The following is a 14144-nucleotide window of genomic DNA, read 5'->3' as shown; positions in this document are numbered from 1 at the left end:
CAGCATGGTGAAACCCCATCTCTACTAAAAATACAAAAATTAGCCAGGTGTGATGGCCTACACCTGTAATCCCAGCTACTGAGGGGGCTGAGGCATGAGAATCACTTGAACCCAGGAGGTGGAGGTAGCAATGAGCCAAGATTACTCCGCTGCACTCCAGCCTAGGTGACATAGTAAGATTCTGTCTCAAAAAATGAATACTGTGCAGGTATCTGGGGAAAGAGCATTCCAGGTAGAGGGGACAGCTGGGGCAAAGGCCTAGAGACCTTTAAGAGCAAGAAATTCAATCATCTTGAGAGGCATGAGTGAGGAAGGTAATGGGAGGTGAGGTCAGGGAAGAAAAGGAGAAGGTGAGGAAGACCGTGGAGGGTCTTAACGGAGAATCATGCAAGGACGGACTTCACCCTGAATGAGACCCAGGTGAGAGCATGATCTGGTTTCCATTTTTACTGGATGCCCCCGGATCTTCCACTCAACATGTCAGGACCCTCTTGGCTAGGACTGAAGAGCTCTAGTTAAAGGTAGGTAGGAAAAACCTTCCTCCCAATCCCATCCCAGCCAGGGCATCCTCAGGCCCCATCTCCCCAACCCTGCTGGGCTCTGGCTCCAGTCGCTTTCTCTCCACCCTGGAGCCCGACAGCCACCCTCCCTTCTCCTCCTCCCTGGAGTCATTCACTTCCAAGACAAATGGCAGATTCTTCCTGCCCATCCGTCACTGCTCTCAGGCCCATCCATTAGCGGCCGCTCCCCATCCTGCCCCCAGCCCCACTGTCCTTGGTTAGGGACAGGGTCCATTGATCAGCAGCCCATCTGCCGCTTGTCACATTCTGGCGGCCCTGACAGCAGGAGACAGAGCTGTTGCTGGCCAGGCCAACTGGGGGCCAAGGGAAAGACAAAAAACTGCCCACCCCCGGGGTTGGGGCTGGGGCGAAAGCCCTGACTGGGAGAAGGGGGCGTGGGTGGTTGGGGTCAGAGTAAGCCCTTCCCAGAGGCTGCTCCTCCAGGGCAAAATGGAAAGTGAGTTTCACAGAACAGACTTGCAAAGGCTCCCAAGCACCCCTCCACATCTAGGTCTGCTCCAACCTGGGTGTGCAAGGCTAGTGGGGACCCGACCAAAATGCTGAAGACCCTCCCATCCTGACTCCAGCTCTTCCCACACTTCTCCATGCGCCTCAAATCACCAGGCCAGGCCTAAACTGGGCACCTCCCCCCAGCCTGACTCTCTTCTGAATTTTCCACCCCCACCACTAGCCCCCGGCCCCTCCAGGTCCACTCAAGAGCCTCCTCCCCCTGCTAGGTGGCCAGAGAGGATGACCTATGGACCGCCTGCCCTCTGGCTTCTGGTTGAAATAGGCAGCACTGGCAGGAGACCTGAAGGAGGGAGGATGAGGCTGAGGACTCATCCTCTGGCTCCTGTTCTGCAGGGTCCCTGTGGGTGGCCATGGGTTGGCTGTGTTCCTCTACCCAAGGAGCTCTCTTCATATGACTCCTGCTCTGAGTTCTGGTAACCACCAGCCCCTTGCCTCTTTGGCTGGACATGGTAAAGTCTCCTTACAGCTGCTAGCTTGGGACACCGCCCCATCACTTGTGACTCCCTCTCTCTGTCTACATGACTGTAAATGACCCCTTCATTAAACTGCTCTCAATTACCCAGTTTTAAAGTGTGCATCATTCAGTCAGTAGAAAAAAGAGTGTGTGCATCAGACCAGGACCAAGTGGCAGGGGGTGAGGGTATGGGTACCTGCCCTGGGGAGGCAATGAGAGGCAGAGGCACACACCCTCCATTGTAACACAAATTCAAATATAAAATCATGAAGAATGTCAAGACAGCAACCATGAAGCACGGGGCCCTTCCAAGCCTGTGGGACTGCCCTGGCAGCACGCCCATGCAGCTGGCCCCGTCTACCACCCTTCTCTCCTTGTCTCTCCCAGCCTCTGACCTCCTGACCACCTCCCCTCACACACTGAAGACTTTGGCCACTGCTCAGGCTCCTGTTCACCCAAGGGCCAGCATCATCCTAAGAGAGTCGCCTTGCACCTAGACAATCCATCCATCACCCTGGCTGTTAGGCATCCCCTACCTCCCCACCTCCAGGGACCTCCGCCTTCATCCATCTCAGCTACTCCCTCCCATGGTCAAATCCCTACACAACCCAGCCTAGCTCTGGGCAAGGATGCTTTTAGAAATCTCTTCTCAATATCAGCTAATATCTGCCTCCTGTAAGATTCTCGAATTCTTCTCAGCAAGGCTCTCCAGAGCTCCAGGGAAGGGGCTGGCTCCCTCAGACACGCAGCCCACATAGGTCTGAAGCGGAAGCAGAGGTTGGAATGATGTGCTTTGAAGATGGAGGGGCATGGGCAGAGGAAGGCTCTAGACACTAAAATAGAGAAGGAAACCGATTCTTCTCTAGAACCTCCAGAAGGAACACAGCCCTATGACACCCTGATTTTAGCCCATAAGACCCACTTTGGAATTCTGACCTCCAGAACTGTAAGATAATACATTGGTGTTGTTTTAAGCTACTAAGTTTATTGTGATTTTGTTACAACGTTAGGAAACTAATACAGATTTTGGTCTCCAGACACCCTCTACTCCAGACTAAGCTCAATCAATTTCTCTAAGCATGGAAATGTGATCCCAGGAAAGTGTGACCTCTCCAGACTTCAGTTTTTTTTTTGTTTTTTTTTTTTTTGAGACAGAACCTCACTCTGCCACCAAGGCTGGAGTGCAGTGGTGCAATCTGGTCTCACTGCAACCTTCACCTCATGGGCTCAAGCAATTCTCCTGCCTCAGCCTCCCGAGTAGCTGGGATTACAGGCATGCGCCACCACACCCAGTTAATTTTTGTATTTTTAGTGGAGACAGGGTTTCACCATGTTGGCCAGGTTGGTCTCAAACTCCTCACCTCAGGTGATCCACCCACCTCAGCCTCCCAGAGTTCTGGGATTACAGGCATGAGCCTGCGTGCCCGGCCAGCTTCCTCATGTTTAAATTGGAGACAGGGAGATGTTGTGAGAATCAAAGAAATCAACAGATGTAAAGTGGTTAGCATGTTAGGCAAAGCACTAGAAATATTAAGCACTCAAAAACTGCTAGAATGTATTATTATTGTTCTTATTATTGTTTGATGTTTTCTGTAGCACCCTGGTTTTCAACCAGGAGGAATTCTGCCCTTGGAGAGGGATATTTGGCAACATCTGGGGACATTTTTGGTTGTCACAGCTGCAGGGGAGCGGTGTGACTAGTGGGAAAAGGCTATGCATGCTGCTAAATATCCTACCATGCACAAAACTACTCCCCAACAAAGAATTATTTTGCCCAAAATGTCAGTAGTGCAGAGGGTGAGAAACCCCGCTGGGCTTGGTACAATTTAAGTCTATTCATTTTAAGCCTCTGGCTCCCACTCCTGCAAGTCAAGTTTCCACCACAAGGTGGCGATTCAGCCAGTGCCTCTTTCCTGTACTGGTGGATACTTCCCAACCTAGATTCACAAGTTATTCTCCATTATCCCTATCAAAAGCTGTGCCCTGTAAAGCAGTAAACCACATTCAAAGAGCTATATGGAGCTGCCTCTCTACACAGCACATAACAAAGCAAATCTATCCACATCTTTTCCTCTGTTCCTCAAAACATTTCTTAGGCACAGGTGTTATTACTCCCACTTAACAGAGGACGAAACAGGCTTACAGAAGCCATTCTCTCAAACCAAGTGCCTCCTTAGTGGTTGCTGACTGGGACTCTCCTGGCTTGGAGTTCTGGCTCCACTTGAATTCGAACTCTGATTTCATAAGCTCAGAGTCCAGAACATTCTCTGCATTTGGGGAATTCCTGCACTGCCTAACACTGGCTGCTGCCTTTGCACCCTGCATTCATCTGCCTGGGTTGCAGGAGGCTCATCATCTGAACCCAGGGGTTCCCAAACATGCCTGCATGTTGGAATCTGCAGGGGAGCTTCAGAAAGTTCTGGGGCCTGTGTCCTACCCTGAGATTTTGAGCTAATTTGGAACTTTTGTAAGAACTTGCAAGCAATTCGAATCTGCAAATAAGCCGGGGAACCACTACTGCCTTCACTGGCATCCTTTAAAATATATTCCATTATTTTCAAGCATTTCAGTATTTAATTTTCTGAAGATTTAAGGGGCAGGAGCAGGAGGCCTTCCTCCATCTTTGTTACCCACCAGCTTGTGACTCTGTTTCTACTTCCCTCTTCTCCCTAAGGCAGGCAGAGCCCCATCTCTGCCTTGTCCTTGCAGAAGAGTTCATCCCACTTTCTGGCCCTGCTGTGACTCAGGCAAGCTTGTCAAGGAACTTTCCTTTGGCATAAAAATGCAATGCTGTTCCTGAAAAAAATTCTGACAAGTCAAATGTCTTTATTTGATCACAATTATGTATAAAGTAAAACACTGTCCAGAGCAGGGGTCCTCAAACTTGGCCGCAGTACTGTGCACTTTAAAAAATAAAAACGATGACCAGGCCACAGCCCAGACCAATTACATCAGAATTTCTAGGTAAAGGTCCCAGGTAATTCCAATATGCAGCCAAGTTTGAGAATCACGCCCTTGCTTCTTTACATGTGTAGCCAACACTATCAGCATCACCTGAGTGCTGGTTAGAAATGCCGAATCTAAGCCATACTCCAGACCTACCGCATCAGAAACCGCATTTTTTTTTTTTTTGAGACGGAGTCTCGCTCTGTCGCCCAGGCTGGAGTGCAGTGGCGCGATCTCGGCTCACTGCAAGCTCCGCCTTCTGGGTTTACGCCATTCTCCTGCCTCAGCCTCCTGAGTAGCTGGGACTACAGGCGCCCGCCACCGCGCCCGGCTAATTTTTTGTATTTTTAGTAGAGACGGGGTTTCACCGTGGTCTCGATCTCCTGACCTTGTGATCCGCCCGCCTCGGCCTCCCAAAGTGCTGGGATTACAGGCGTGAGCCACCGCGCCCGGCCCAGAAACCGCATTTTAACAAGATCCCAAGTGACTGCCTGTGCATGTTAGAGTCCGCAAAGCATCAATCTAGAACCAAAAATAAGCCAATGTCAGCCGGGTGCAGTGGTTCACACCTGTAATCTCAGCACTTTAGGAGGCCGAGGCAGGTGGATCACCTCAGGTCATGAGTTTGAGACCAGCCTGTCCAACACAGTGAAACCCCATCTCTACTAAAATACAAAAATTAGCCTGGCGTGGTGGCTCACACCTGTAGTCCCTGCTACTCGGGAGGCTGAGGCACTAGAATCGCTTGAGCCGGGAGGCGTAGGTTGTAGTGAGCCGAGATCACAACACTGCACTCCAGCCTGGGCAACAAAGTGAGACTCAGTCTCAATAAATAAATAAATAAATAAATAAATAAATAAGCAAGCGAATGTAAACAAGCTGCCCCCTTCTCCACAAATCTACAGCTGCTACTAGTCCCGGCCAGATAAGTTCCCACTTGTTATCCTTCCGCCTCTCTGGGAAACAGGGCTGTTTGTTCAGTGGGACAGAGGGGAGAATTTGGTGGATAGTTCTCCATTCTAAGTGTCTTCTATGTCCCAAGCATTGTGCTTGGGCACACCACAACACTGGGGGCAGAGAGCTCCTGTCCTCATGACGCTTAGCTTCTAATGGGCAAGAGCCAAAACAAGCAGACAAATCAACTTTTAAACATTGCAAGTTGGTCAGGCATGGTGACTCATGCCTGTAATCCCAGCACTTTGCAAGGCTTGAGGTGGGTGCATCATTTGAAGCCAGGAGTTCAAGACCAGCCTGGCTAACACGGTGAAACCAGATCTCTACTACAAATACAAAAATTAGCCAACGTGATGGCTCACGCCTGTAACCCCAGCTACTTGGGAAGCCGAGGCAGGAGAATCACTTGAACCCGGGAGATGGAGGTTGCAGTGACCTGAGGTCATGCCACTGCACTACAGCCTGCGTGACAGAGGGAGACTCCGTCTCAGAATAAAATAAAATAAATAAAATAAGAAAACTGCAAGCTATGAAAAGTGCTAAAAGGAAACCAACAAAAGACTGGTGTATTAGTCCGTTCTCACACTGCTATGAAGAAATACCCGAGACTGGGTAATTTATAAAGGAAAAAGGTCTAACAGACTCACAGTTCTGCACTGCTGAGGCGGCCCCGGGAAACTTACAATAATGGCGGAAGGCAAAGAAGCAGCAGGCACCTTCTTCAGACGGCGGCAGGACAAAGAGTGCAACGGCAACCGTGAGACATTTATATAACCATCAGATCTCGTGAGACTCACTCACTCTCACGAGAACAGCATGGGGGAAACTGCCCCCGTGATTCAATTACCTCCACCTGGTCCCACCCTTGACGTGTGAGGATTGTGGGGATTATAATTCAAGATGAGATTTTGGATAGGGACACAGCCAGACCATATCAACCGGGATAACTAATAAAAGGGGCACTCACTGGCTCCTTAAACTGTGGCCAGGGGTGGCCTCTCTGATCAGGTGGGGGTTAATCTGAAGCCTAACCAGGAGAAGGAACAGCAGGAACCAGCCACAGGAAACCCAGCAGAGAGGAGCTGATAGGGCAGAAGCCATGGCACAGCCGAAGGTCCTGACATGGGCAAGTGCTGAGTGTTCTAGAAACATAAATGAGGCCGGGCGCAGTGGCTCACACCTGTAATCCCAGCACTTTGGGAGACCAAGGCAGGCGGATCACGAGGTCAGGAGATCGAGACCATCCTGGCTAACATGGTGAAACCCCGTGTCTACTAAAAATACAAGAAAAATAAGCCGGTCGCGGTGGTGGGCGCCTGTAGTCCCAGCTACTCCGGAGGCTGAGGCGGGAGAATGGCATGAACCCGGGAGGCGGAGCTTGCAGTTAGCAGAGATAGTGCCACTGCACTCCAGCCTGGGTGACAGAGCGAGACTCCGTCTCAAAAAAAAAAAAAAAAAGAAACACAAATGAGATCACTGTGGTTAAATCAAAGTGATCCAAGGAAAGGGGTGGGAAAGAAAGGCTGGAAAGACAGACGGGGGCCAGGCAAGACTTTTATTGTATATGCAAATAGAAGTCTTTGAAGGCTTCTATTATACTGGGAGAGTGATGGAATTTTAGTCTTAGAATGTTCTCTTTGGCTGCTGGGGGAAGAACAGACTACAGGTAACCAACATCCAGGAGATAAATGACAAATTGTGAAGCCAGACCAACTGGGTTCAAATGACAGGTCCTATACCTTTTCCTATGTGCCAGATGCTATGATTTGCACATTAACAATAAGGCAAATTCACTTTAGGAGACCAAGGCAAGAGGATCGTTTGAAGCTAGGAATTCAAGACCAGCCTGAGCAAACATAGTGAGACCCCATCTCTACAAAAAATAAGAAAAATTAGCCAGGCGTGGCCGGGCGCGGTGGCTCAAGCCTGTAATCCCAGCACTTTGGGAGGCCGAGACGGGCGGATCACGAGGTCAGGAGATCGAGACCATCCTGGCTAACACGGTGAAACCCCATCTCTACTAAAAAATACAAAAAAAAACTAGCCGGGCGAAGTGGCGGGCGCCTGTGGTCCCAGCTACTCGGGAGGCTGAGGCAGGAGAATGGCGTAAACCCGGGAGGCGGAGCTTGCAGTGAGCTGAGATCCGGCCACTGCACTCCAGCCTGGGCGACAGAGCCAGCCTCAGTCTCAAAAAAAAAAAAAAAAAGAAAAGAAAAATTAGCCAGGCGTGAAGGCACATGTCTGTAGTCCTAGCTACTCAGGAGGCTGAGGCAGGAGGACCATTTGAGCCCAGGAGTTTGAAGCTGCAGTGAGCTATGATAGCATCACTGCACTCCATCCTAGGCAACAGAGCGAGACCCCATCACAAAAAAAAAGTAATAACAATAAGGCAAGCTAATGTGGGTGGGTAGAAAGAACTAGTAAGACTTGTTCAGATTTTCAGGGTTAACGGAGTATCTGTTACATTTTTAAACACACAGTTAAATAAAAGTGAAAAGGATGACTCTCCAGAGCTTGTTTTTCCTATGTGAGATACCAAGGAAGTAGTATGTACTCATTTGCCTCCAAAGAGTGGGGCAGTAATGCGTGTTAAAAACTCCGTGGAAGGCCATCTTCTCTTCGCCTCCCATAAACCTCACTTCTACCATCCTGGGGTCAAAGGTACCTGAAAGCTCTGATAAGGAAAGGGCTGCAAGCTCCCAGGAATCTGCAGCAGGGCAGCTGTACTGAACAGCGGGACATGACTCCCATCAAAGTCCTGCAAACAGCGCCCCTGGAGTGGTGGACAGGCAGACCCTGATGAGGACCCAGACATGAGGTTCCGCGGAAGAGGCGGGTGGGAAGCCACGTGGAAGGGTTTGACGACTGCATGACAAGAGAGGAAGAGGCAGGTCTTGCCAGCAGTTTAAAGAAAGTGGGCTGTGAGAGGGAAAGAGGAGTTAGCGATTTGACACAGCTCTGGGAATAAAGAGAGATTTTGGCCGGGCGCGGTGGCTCACACCTGTAATCCCAGCACCTTGGGAGGCCAAGGCGGGCAGATCACGAGGTCAGGAGATCGAGACCATCCCGGCTAACACGTTGAAACCACGAAACCCCGTCTCTACTAAAAATACAAAAAAAAAAAAATTAGCCAGGCGTGGCGGTGGGCACCTGTAGTCCCAGCTACTTGGGAGGCTGAGGCAGGAGATTGGTGTGAACCCAGGAGGCAGAGCTTGCAGTGAGCCGAGATTGCGCCACTGCACTCCAGCCTGGGCGACAGAGCGAGACTCCGTCTGAAAAAAACAAAAAAAAGAGAGAGAGAGATCATATTTTAAGTTGGGAGACACTTGAGAATGTCCAGATGAGGAGCGACCAATCTTTTGGCTTACCTGGGCCACACTGGAAGAATAAGAACTGTCTTGAGGCCAGGCGCGGGGGCTCACACCTGTAATCCCAGCATTTTGGGAGACTGAGGAGGACAGATTATCCGAGGTCAGGAGTTCAAGACCAGCCTGGCCAACATGGTGAAACCCTGTCTCTACTAAAAAAAAAAAAAAAAAAAAAACTACAAAAATTAGCCAGGCAAGATGGTGCATGCCTGTAATCCCAGCTGTTCGGGAGGCTGAGGCAGAAGAATAGCTTGAACCTGGGAAGCGGAGGTTGCAGTGAGCTGAGATTGAGCCATTGCATTCCAGCCTGGGCAATAGAGTGAAACTCCAGTTCAAAAAAAAAAGAACTGTCTTGAGCCACACATAAATACACTAATACTAACAGTAGCTGAAAAAAATCTTATAATATTTTAAGAAAGTTTATCAATTTGCATTGAGCCGCATTTAAAGCTGTCCTGGCCTGCATGCAGCCCACAGGCCACGGATTGGATAAGCTTTGTCTAGATTCTGATCAGGAGAATCCAAGAGAATTCTCAAAAAATCAAGAGGCATGAGAAAAACTAGCCTATCAGTGGAATTTTAATTTGTATATCCCTGATGCCTAGCATATTAGTCACAGTTTTCCAAAGAAACAGAATCAAGAGGAGAGATGGATAGATAGAGATGATATTGATATGCAAAGAGATTCAATAGAGGGAACTGGCACGTGCAATTATAGAAGCTAAGTTCCAAAATCTGCAGTCAGGCAAGCTAGATAGTTGGGAGAGCCAGTGATGTTGTTCTAGTCCAAATGCCAGCAGACTTGAGACCCAGGAAGAGCCAGTGTTTCCATTTGAGTCCAAACCCACGGGAAAAAACCCCTGATATCCCAGCTTGAAGACAGCCAGGCAGGAAGAGTTCTCGTACTCACAGGAGGGCAGCCTTTGTGTTCTATTCAAGCCTTCAACTGACTGGATGAGATCCACCCTCATGAGGAAGGCTTTACTCGGTCTACCCAAATTCAAATGTCAATCTCATCCAGAAATAGATACACCCAGAATAATGTTTGACCACATTGGGCACGAGTTGACATAAAATGAACCATCACAGCTAGTATGGTTAGAAATGTTTTCCTATGCTTAGGAGATTTTTTTTTTCATTGAATTATAGGGTTGTGTCCTCTGTCCATTCCATCAAGTCCTAGTGATTTTCTTTATCAATTTATAGAGATTTACCTTTTGCTGTCATGCATGTCAAAAAGGTTTGGTCAGCTTGTCCTTCAGTTTTTTTTGTTTTTGGTTGCTTGAGTTTTTTGTTGTTGTTGTTTTGTTTTTGTTTTTGTTTTTTGAAGACAGGGTCTCGCTCTGTTGCCAAGGCTGGAGTGCAGTGGTGCAAACATGGCCCACTGTAGCCTTAATCTCCTAGGCTCAACAGATCCTCCTACCTTACCCTCCCAGCTAGGACCACAAGCTTATGCCACCATGTCTGGCTAATTTTTTCTTATTATTTTTTGTAGAGACAGAATCTTGTCATGTTGCCCAGGCTGGTCTTAGACTCCTGGGCTCAAGCAGTCCTCCTGCCTCAGCCTCCCAAAGCGCTGGGATTACAGGCATGAGCCACCATGCCCAGCCTTTTTTTTTTTTTTTTTTTTTTTTTTGGCCTCTAGATGGGGGATATGTCTTGAGATGCAGGCATGTAAACACGTTGGAAGCTAAATCTGTTGGTCTTTTTTCTTAGCAGCTCTATCCAAAGTCATGGATAAAGGCCTCCTCATCTGGAAATCAAATACTTTTTTAATACTTTATTCTAGTCTTTTATTGTTTACTTTTTAGTTTCAAATGTTTCACTCATCCAGTTTTTATTTTTTGAACTCTCGAATGAGACAAATATCTAAATTGACTGTTTTCCAAATAACCAGATTTACAGATAGCATTTACTGAATAATCCATCCCTCTTCTATTGATATGTGATCTTTCATTTTTCATGGACTGAGTTTTATTTAGGACTATCTATTTCATTCCATTGATTTGTCTGTCTAGTGGTATGCCAGTAACATGCTGCTTTTATTACTGTAGCTTTATAATGCATTTTAATACCTGGTAAGGCAAACCTTCTTTCACATCAATTTAGCTCTTCTCCTCTTGTTGGATTGGATTGTTGTTTTTTCTTTTCCCATGTGCTTTAGAGTCAGTTTTATCCCTTTTTCCACTGACATCAGAGATGTGACCTTGACATTCACAGAAGGTTGTTTTGTGTCAACATCACGGGGATTCTCAGCTTCCCTGAGATGGTGCCTAACCTGGTTATCCTCCTGGCTATGAGCTGCTGGAGTTAGGCTCACGCTGACCCACAGGGAAATACAGGCTCTTGTGGCTAAGAAAGAGGAGATAGGACTGTGTGTTCCTTCCCCCCAACTACTTTAGTGTTTCTGCTAAATAAAAGCCCATTTTTATTCTTATAGGAGCTGAGCAGGGAGATGTTTTACACCCCAGTTTTCACCCGCCATGATCTATGTCCCTTTTACAAACTTATCTCTGGGTTTTTGCTCAGTTTATAAGCTAGGGGCGATCTTTCTTCCCTAAAGCCTCCTTCCACCACAGTCTGGAGGAACCTTGAGATTTCCTGCCGATGATTTAAAGGGCTATAACACTCGCAGGCTAGATTTGTTTTAGTGTCCATAAAACTCAAAAATTTCATAAAACAATTGGTGAAAATAAAATTACCAAAAAATGATATAGTGCCAGCAGACTGTATAATAGTTACGGGAGAAATGGAGACTATGATTCACTGGGGGATAAAAATGACAATGTATTTATTGCGGTGCACTGACAAGAAACTAATTTGTCCCTTTTACTTTTGAGACAGGGAAAGAATTCCGATTTTTCTCTTCTTGCGCTGACTCTGACAGGGGAGCAGGAGGTGATGGCAAATGATTCTCAGCTTTGGGGCTTGTATGCATGTGTGTTCATGTGTGCACTAACATGAGGGGTTTCAGTAAAAACACAACTGTGTTCTGTCTCACCATGGCCTAGATCTTTTTGAGCCTTGAAAAAGTTTCCTTAACTTATATTTGTGTGCATACATGTAAGTTTGTGTAATGCGTGTATGTGTGTGAGTGTGAATGTGCGTATGTGAGAGGGTTGTGTGTGTACGTAGGTACACGTATGTGCCCGTGTCTGTGTTCGTGTTCATGTATTTTATCTGGCCATTATTGACATGGTTGAAGAAGATAGGTTATAGGAAAATGAATATGTTTTACCAAGGAGATGTGTGCTCTCCTTGTGTAAAACACGGCTGGGTGTGGTGGCTCACACCTAAATCCCAACACCTTGGGAGACTGAAGTGGGAGGCTCACTTGAGCCCAGGAGTTCAACACCAGCCTGGGCAACATAGCAAGACCCCATCTTTACAAAAAATTTAGAAATTAGCTAGTAGTGGTGCACACCTGTAGTCCCCATTACTCTGGAGACTGACGTGGGAGAATTGCTTGAGTCTGGGAGGTCAAGGCTGCAGTGAGCTGTGATCACACCACTGCACTCCAGCCTGGGCAACAGAGCAATACCCCATCTCAAAAAAAAAAAAAGAAACGAAAGAAAGAAAGGGAAGGGAAGGAAGGGAAAGGAAAAGGGCACGACAGGCAAAATGAAAGTAAATGAAAATTTCAACTGAGATAGTGATGGAAATTGGATCACAGCTGGCTTGACGGTGAGGGGGTGGATGGGAGGTGACTACAACGAAACTCCAGGGAACTTTCCAGAGTCATGGAAATGGTCTATGTCTTGGTTGGGGCGCAGATTACACAGGTGTATACATTTGTCAAAGGTGGTTGATCTATAAACTTAAAATATACAACTTTTATGTAAATTATACCTCAATAAAGTCCATTAACAAAAAAAAACTTTATGAAGGAGGGAGAAAAGGGAGGGAAGTTGCTTCTGACCTGACGGGTAAGAGTTAAACCCAGCCTCTAGCATGCTGTGAAGCCCAGGGGGCAGTCCCTGAATGTATGAACAAATGAATGAATGAAATTGGGGCCAAACTTAATTCTTCCCAAAGACAAAGTCACTGTTCAGGATGAAATAAGCCATGGAGAGTGGCCTTGGGGGAGGTCTTAGTATACCCACTTTACAGGTGAGGCAATTGAGGCTTAGAAAGCTCACCTGACTTGACTTGCTATGGGTCACACAACAAATGAGAGGCGATGAAAGAAAGTGACCCAGGCTCTGTTAACTGCCCAAATTCATCATACCAATGACGGAGGGTAGGATTCACTTAGGATAACCCTGCTGGCTGCTCTGAGCCTTCTCTGGACACGAAGCCTTAGACAGACTTGGTAGTGCCCACAGGGGAGCACTTGGTAGCGCCCACAGCGGAGTCCCCCCGACACAGCCTCTCAGGGCCTGGCTGGCCCCCGCTCCCCCTGGTGGCTCCCACGGGAACACTGCTCTCAACACAGCCTGCTGGGATTCTGCACAGATAAAATGAGGGGACTGTCAGAGGTGTCGGCAGGGTCAAGGGCCCCAACAGGGGAGGGGAGCCCCCTGGAACCAGGACCAGCAGGAGCAGCCACATCCCTGTACCTGAGGGTGAGAGGAGGAAGGACAGTGTCATTGAGCCTGTGCCGGGGGAGCCGCAGGGAGGGCCACCTCCAGGGAAGAGGGACACAGCTGTGGCAGGAGCAGGGGAACCAACCCCTGGCAGCTGTACCCCATTTCTCTGATCCCAAGGGGGCTCCTAGGACCCACTCTGCCTGGAGCCCAGAAGCCCCAGCCCCCAGGAGTCAGCCTTCCCAGGGCACAGGACAGGGTGGAGATGATAGAGTGGACCCCGCCCTGACGGAGTTGGAGCCTGTGGAGGGAACTTGGCAACAGACCTTGCCTGGTTCCCCAGCCCTGACGGTAACCAAGGAAGACAGTATTTTGGAATGAGGTACAGGCAAATGAAATACACAACCTCTCCAAGATAGGCAAAAAGGTCATTCGGGGCACAGAGAGGATGCCCTGTCAGAGTTCCAACTCAGCCCAGAGTTCCAACCCAGTCCTCTGACCAGCTCTCTGATCCAGCCTTAGAGAGCGTCAGAGATGACCTGCTTGGTGCCTGTGACGGTTAATTTTATGTGCCAATTTGAGTGGGCCATGGAGTGCCCAGATATTTGTTCAAACATTATTCGGGGTGTGTCTGTGAGGGTGTTTGGGGATGAGATTAACATTTAAATGGACAGACTGAATAAAACAGACTGTCCCCCACCACATATAATATGGGCGCGCCTCACTAATCAGTAGAAGGGCTGAATAGAAGAAAAAAGGCTGACCCTCCCCACTGTAAAAGTGAATCTTTCCTCCTACCTAACCT

At 48.2% G+C, this 14144-nt stretch overlaps 1 protein-coding gene across 4 annotated transcripts in view; it reads right to left on the bottom strand.

Annotated features, from left to right (window-relative positions):
• LOC144332162 (uncharacterized) overlaps nt 1–14144 on the bottom strand; it is a 402040-nt gene that overhangs the window by 363825 nt on the left and 24071 nt on the right. For 2 of the 4 annotated variants that reach the window (XR_013399943.1, XR_013399944.1), the window contains exon 1: nt 6129–6183. The exons of 1 other annotated variant lie outside the window; for it this stretch is intronic. The gene's annotated coding sequence lies outside the window, so the exon portion shown is untranslated. Of the gene's footprint in view, nt 1–6128; nt 6185–14144 lie in introns of those variants that run through there. One more of the 4 variants, XR_013399945.1, reaches the window with a different exon arrangement.

Source organism: Macaca mulatta, chromosome 10 (genome assembly GCF_049350105.2).
Source record: "Macaca mulatta isolate MMU2019108-1 chromosome 10, T2T-MMU8v2.0, whole genome shotgun sequence".
Lineage (NCBI taxonomy): Eukaryota > Metazoa > Chordata > Mammalia > Primates > Cercopithecidae > Macaca > Macaca mulatta.
Note: the sequence above shows the minus strand (reverse complement) of the source record. Positions and strands in the feature narration are given on the sequence as shown.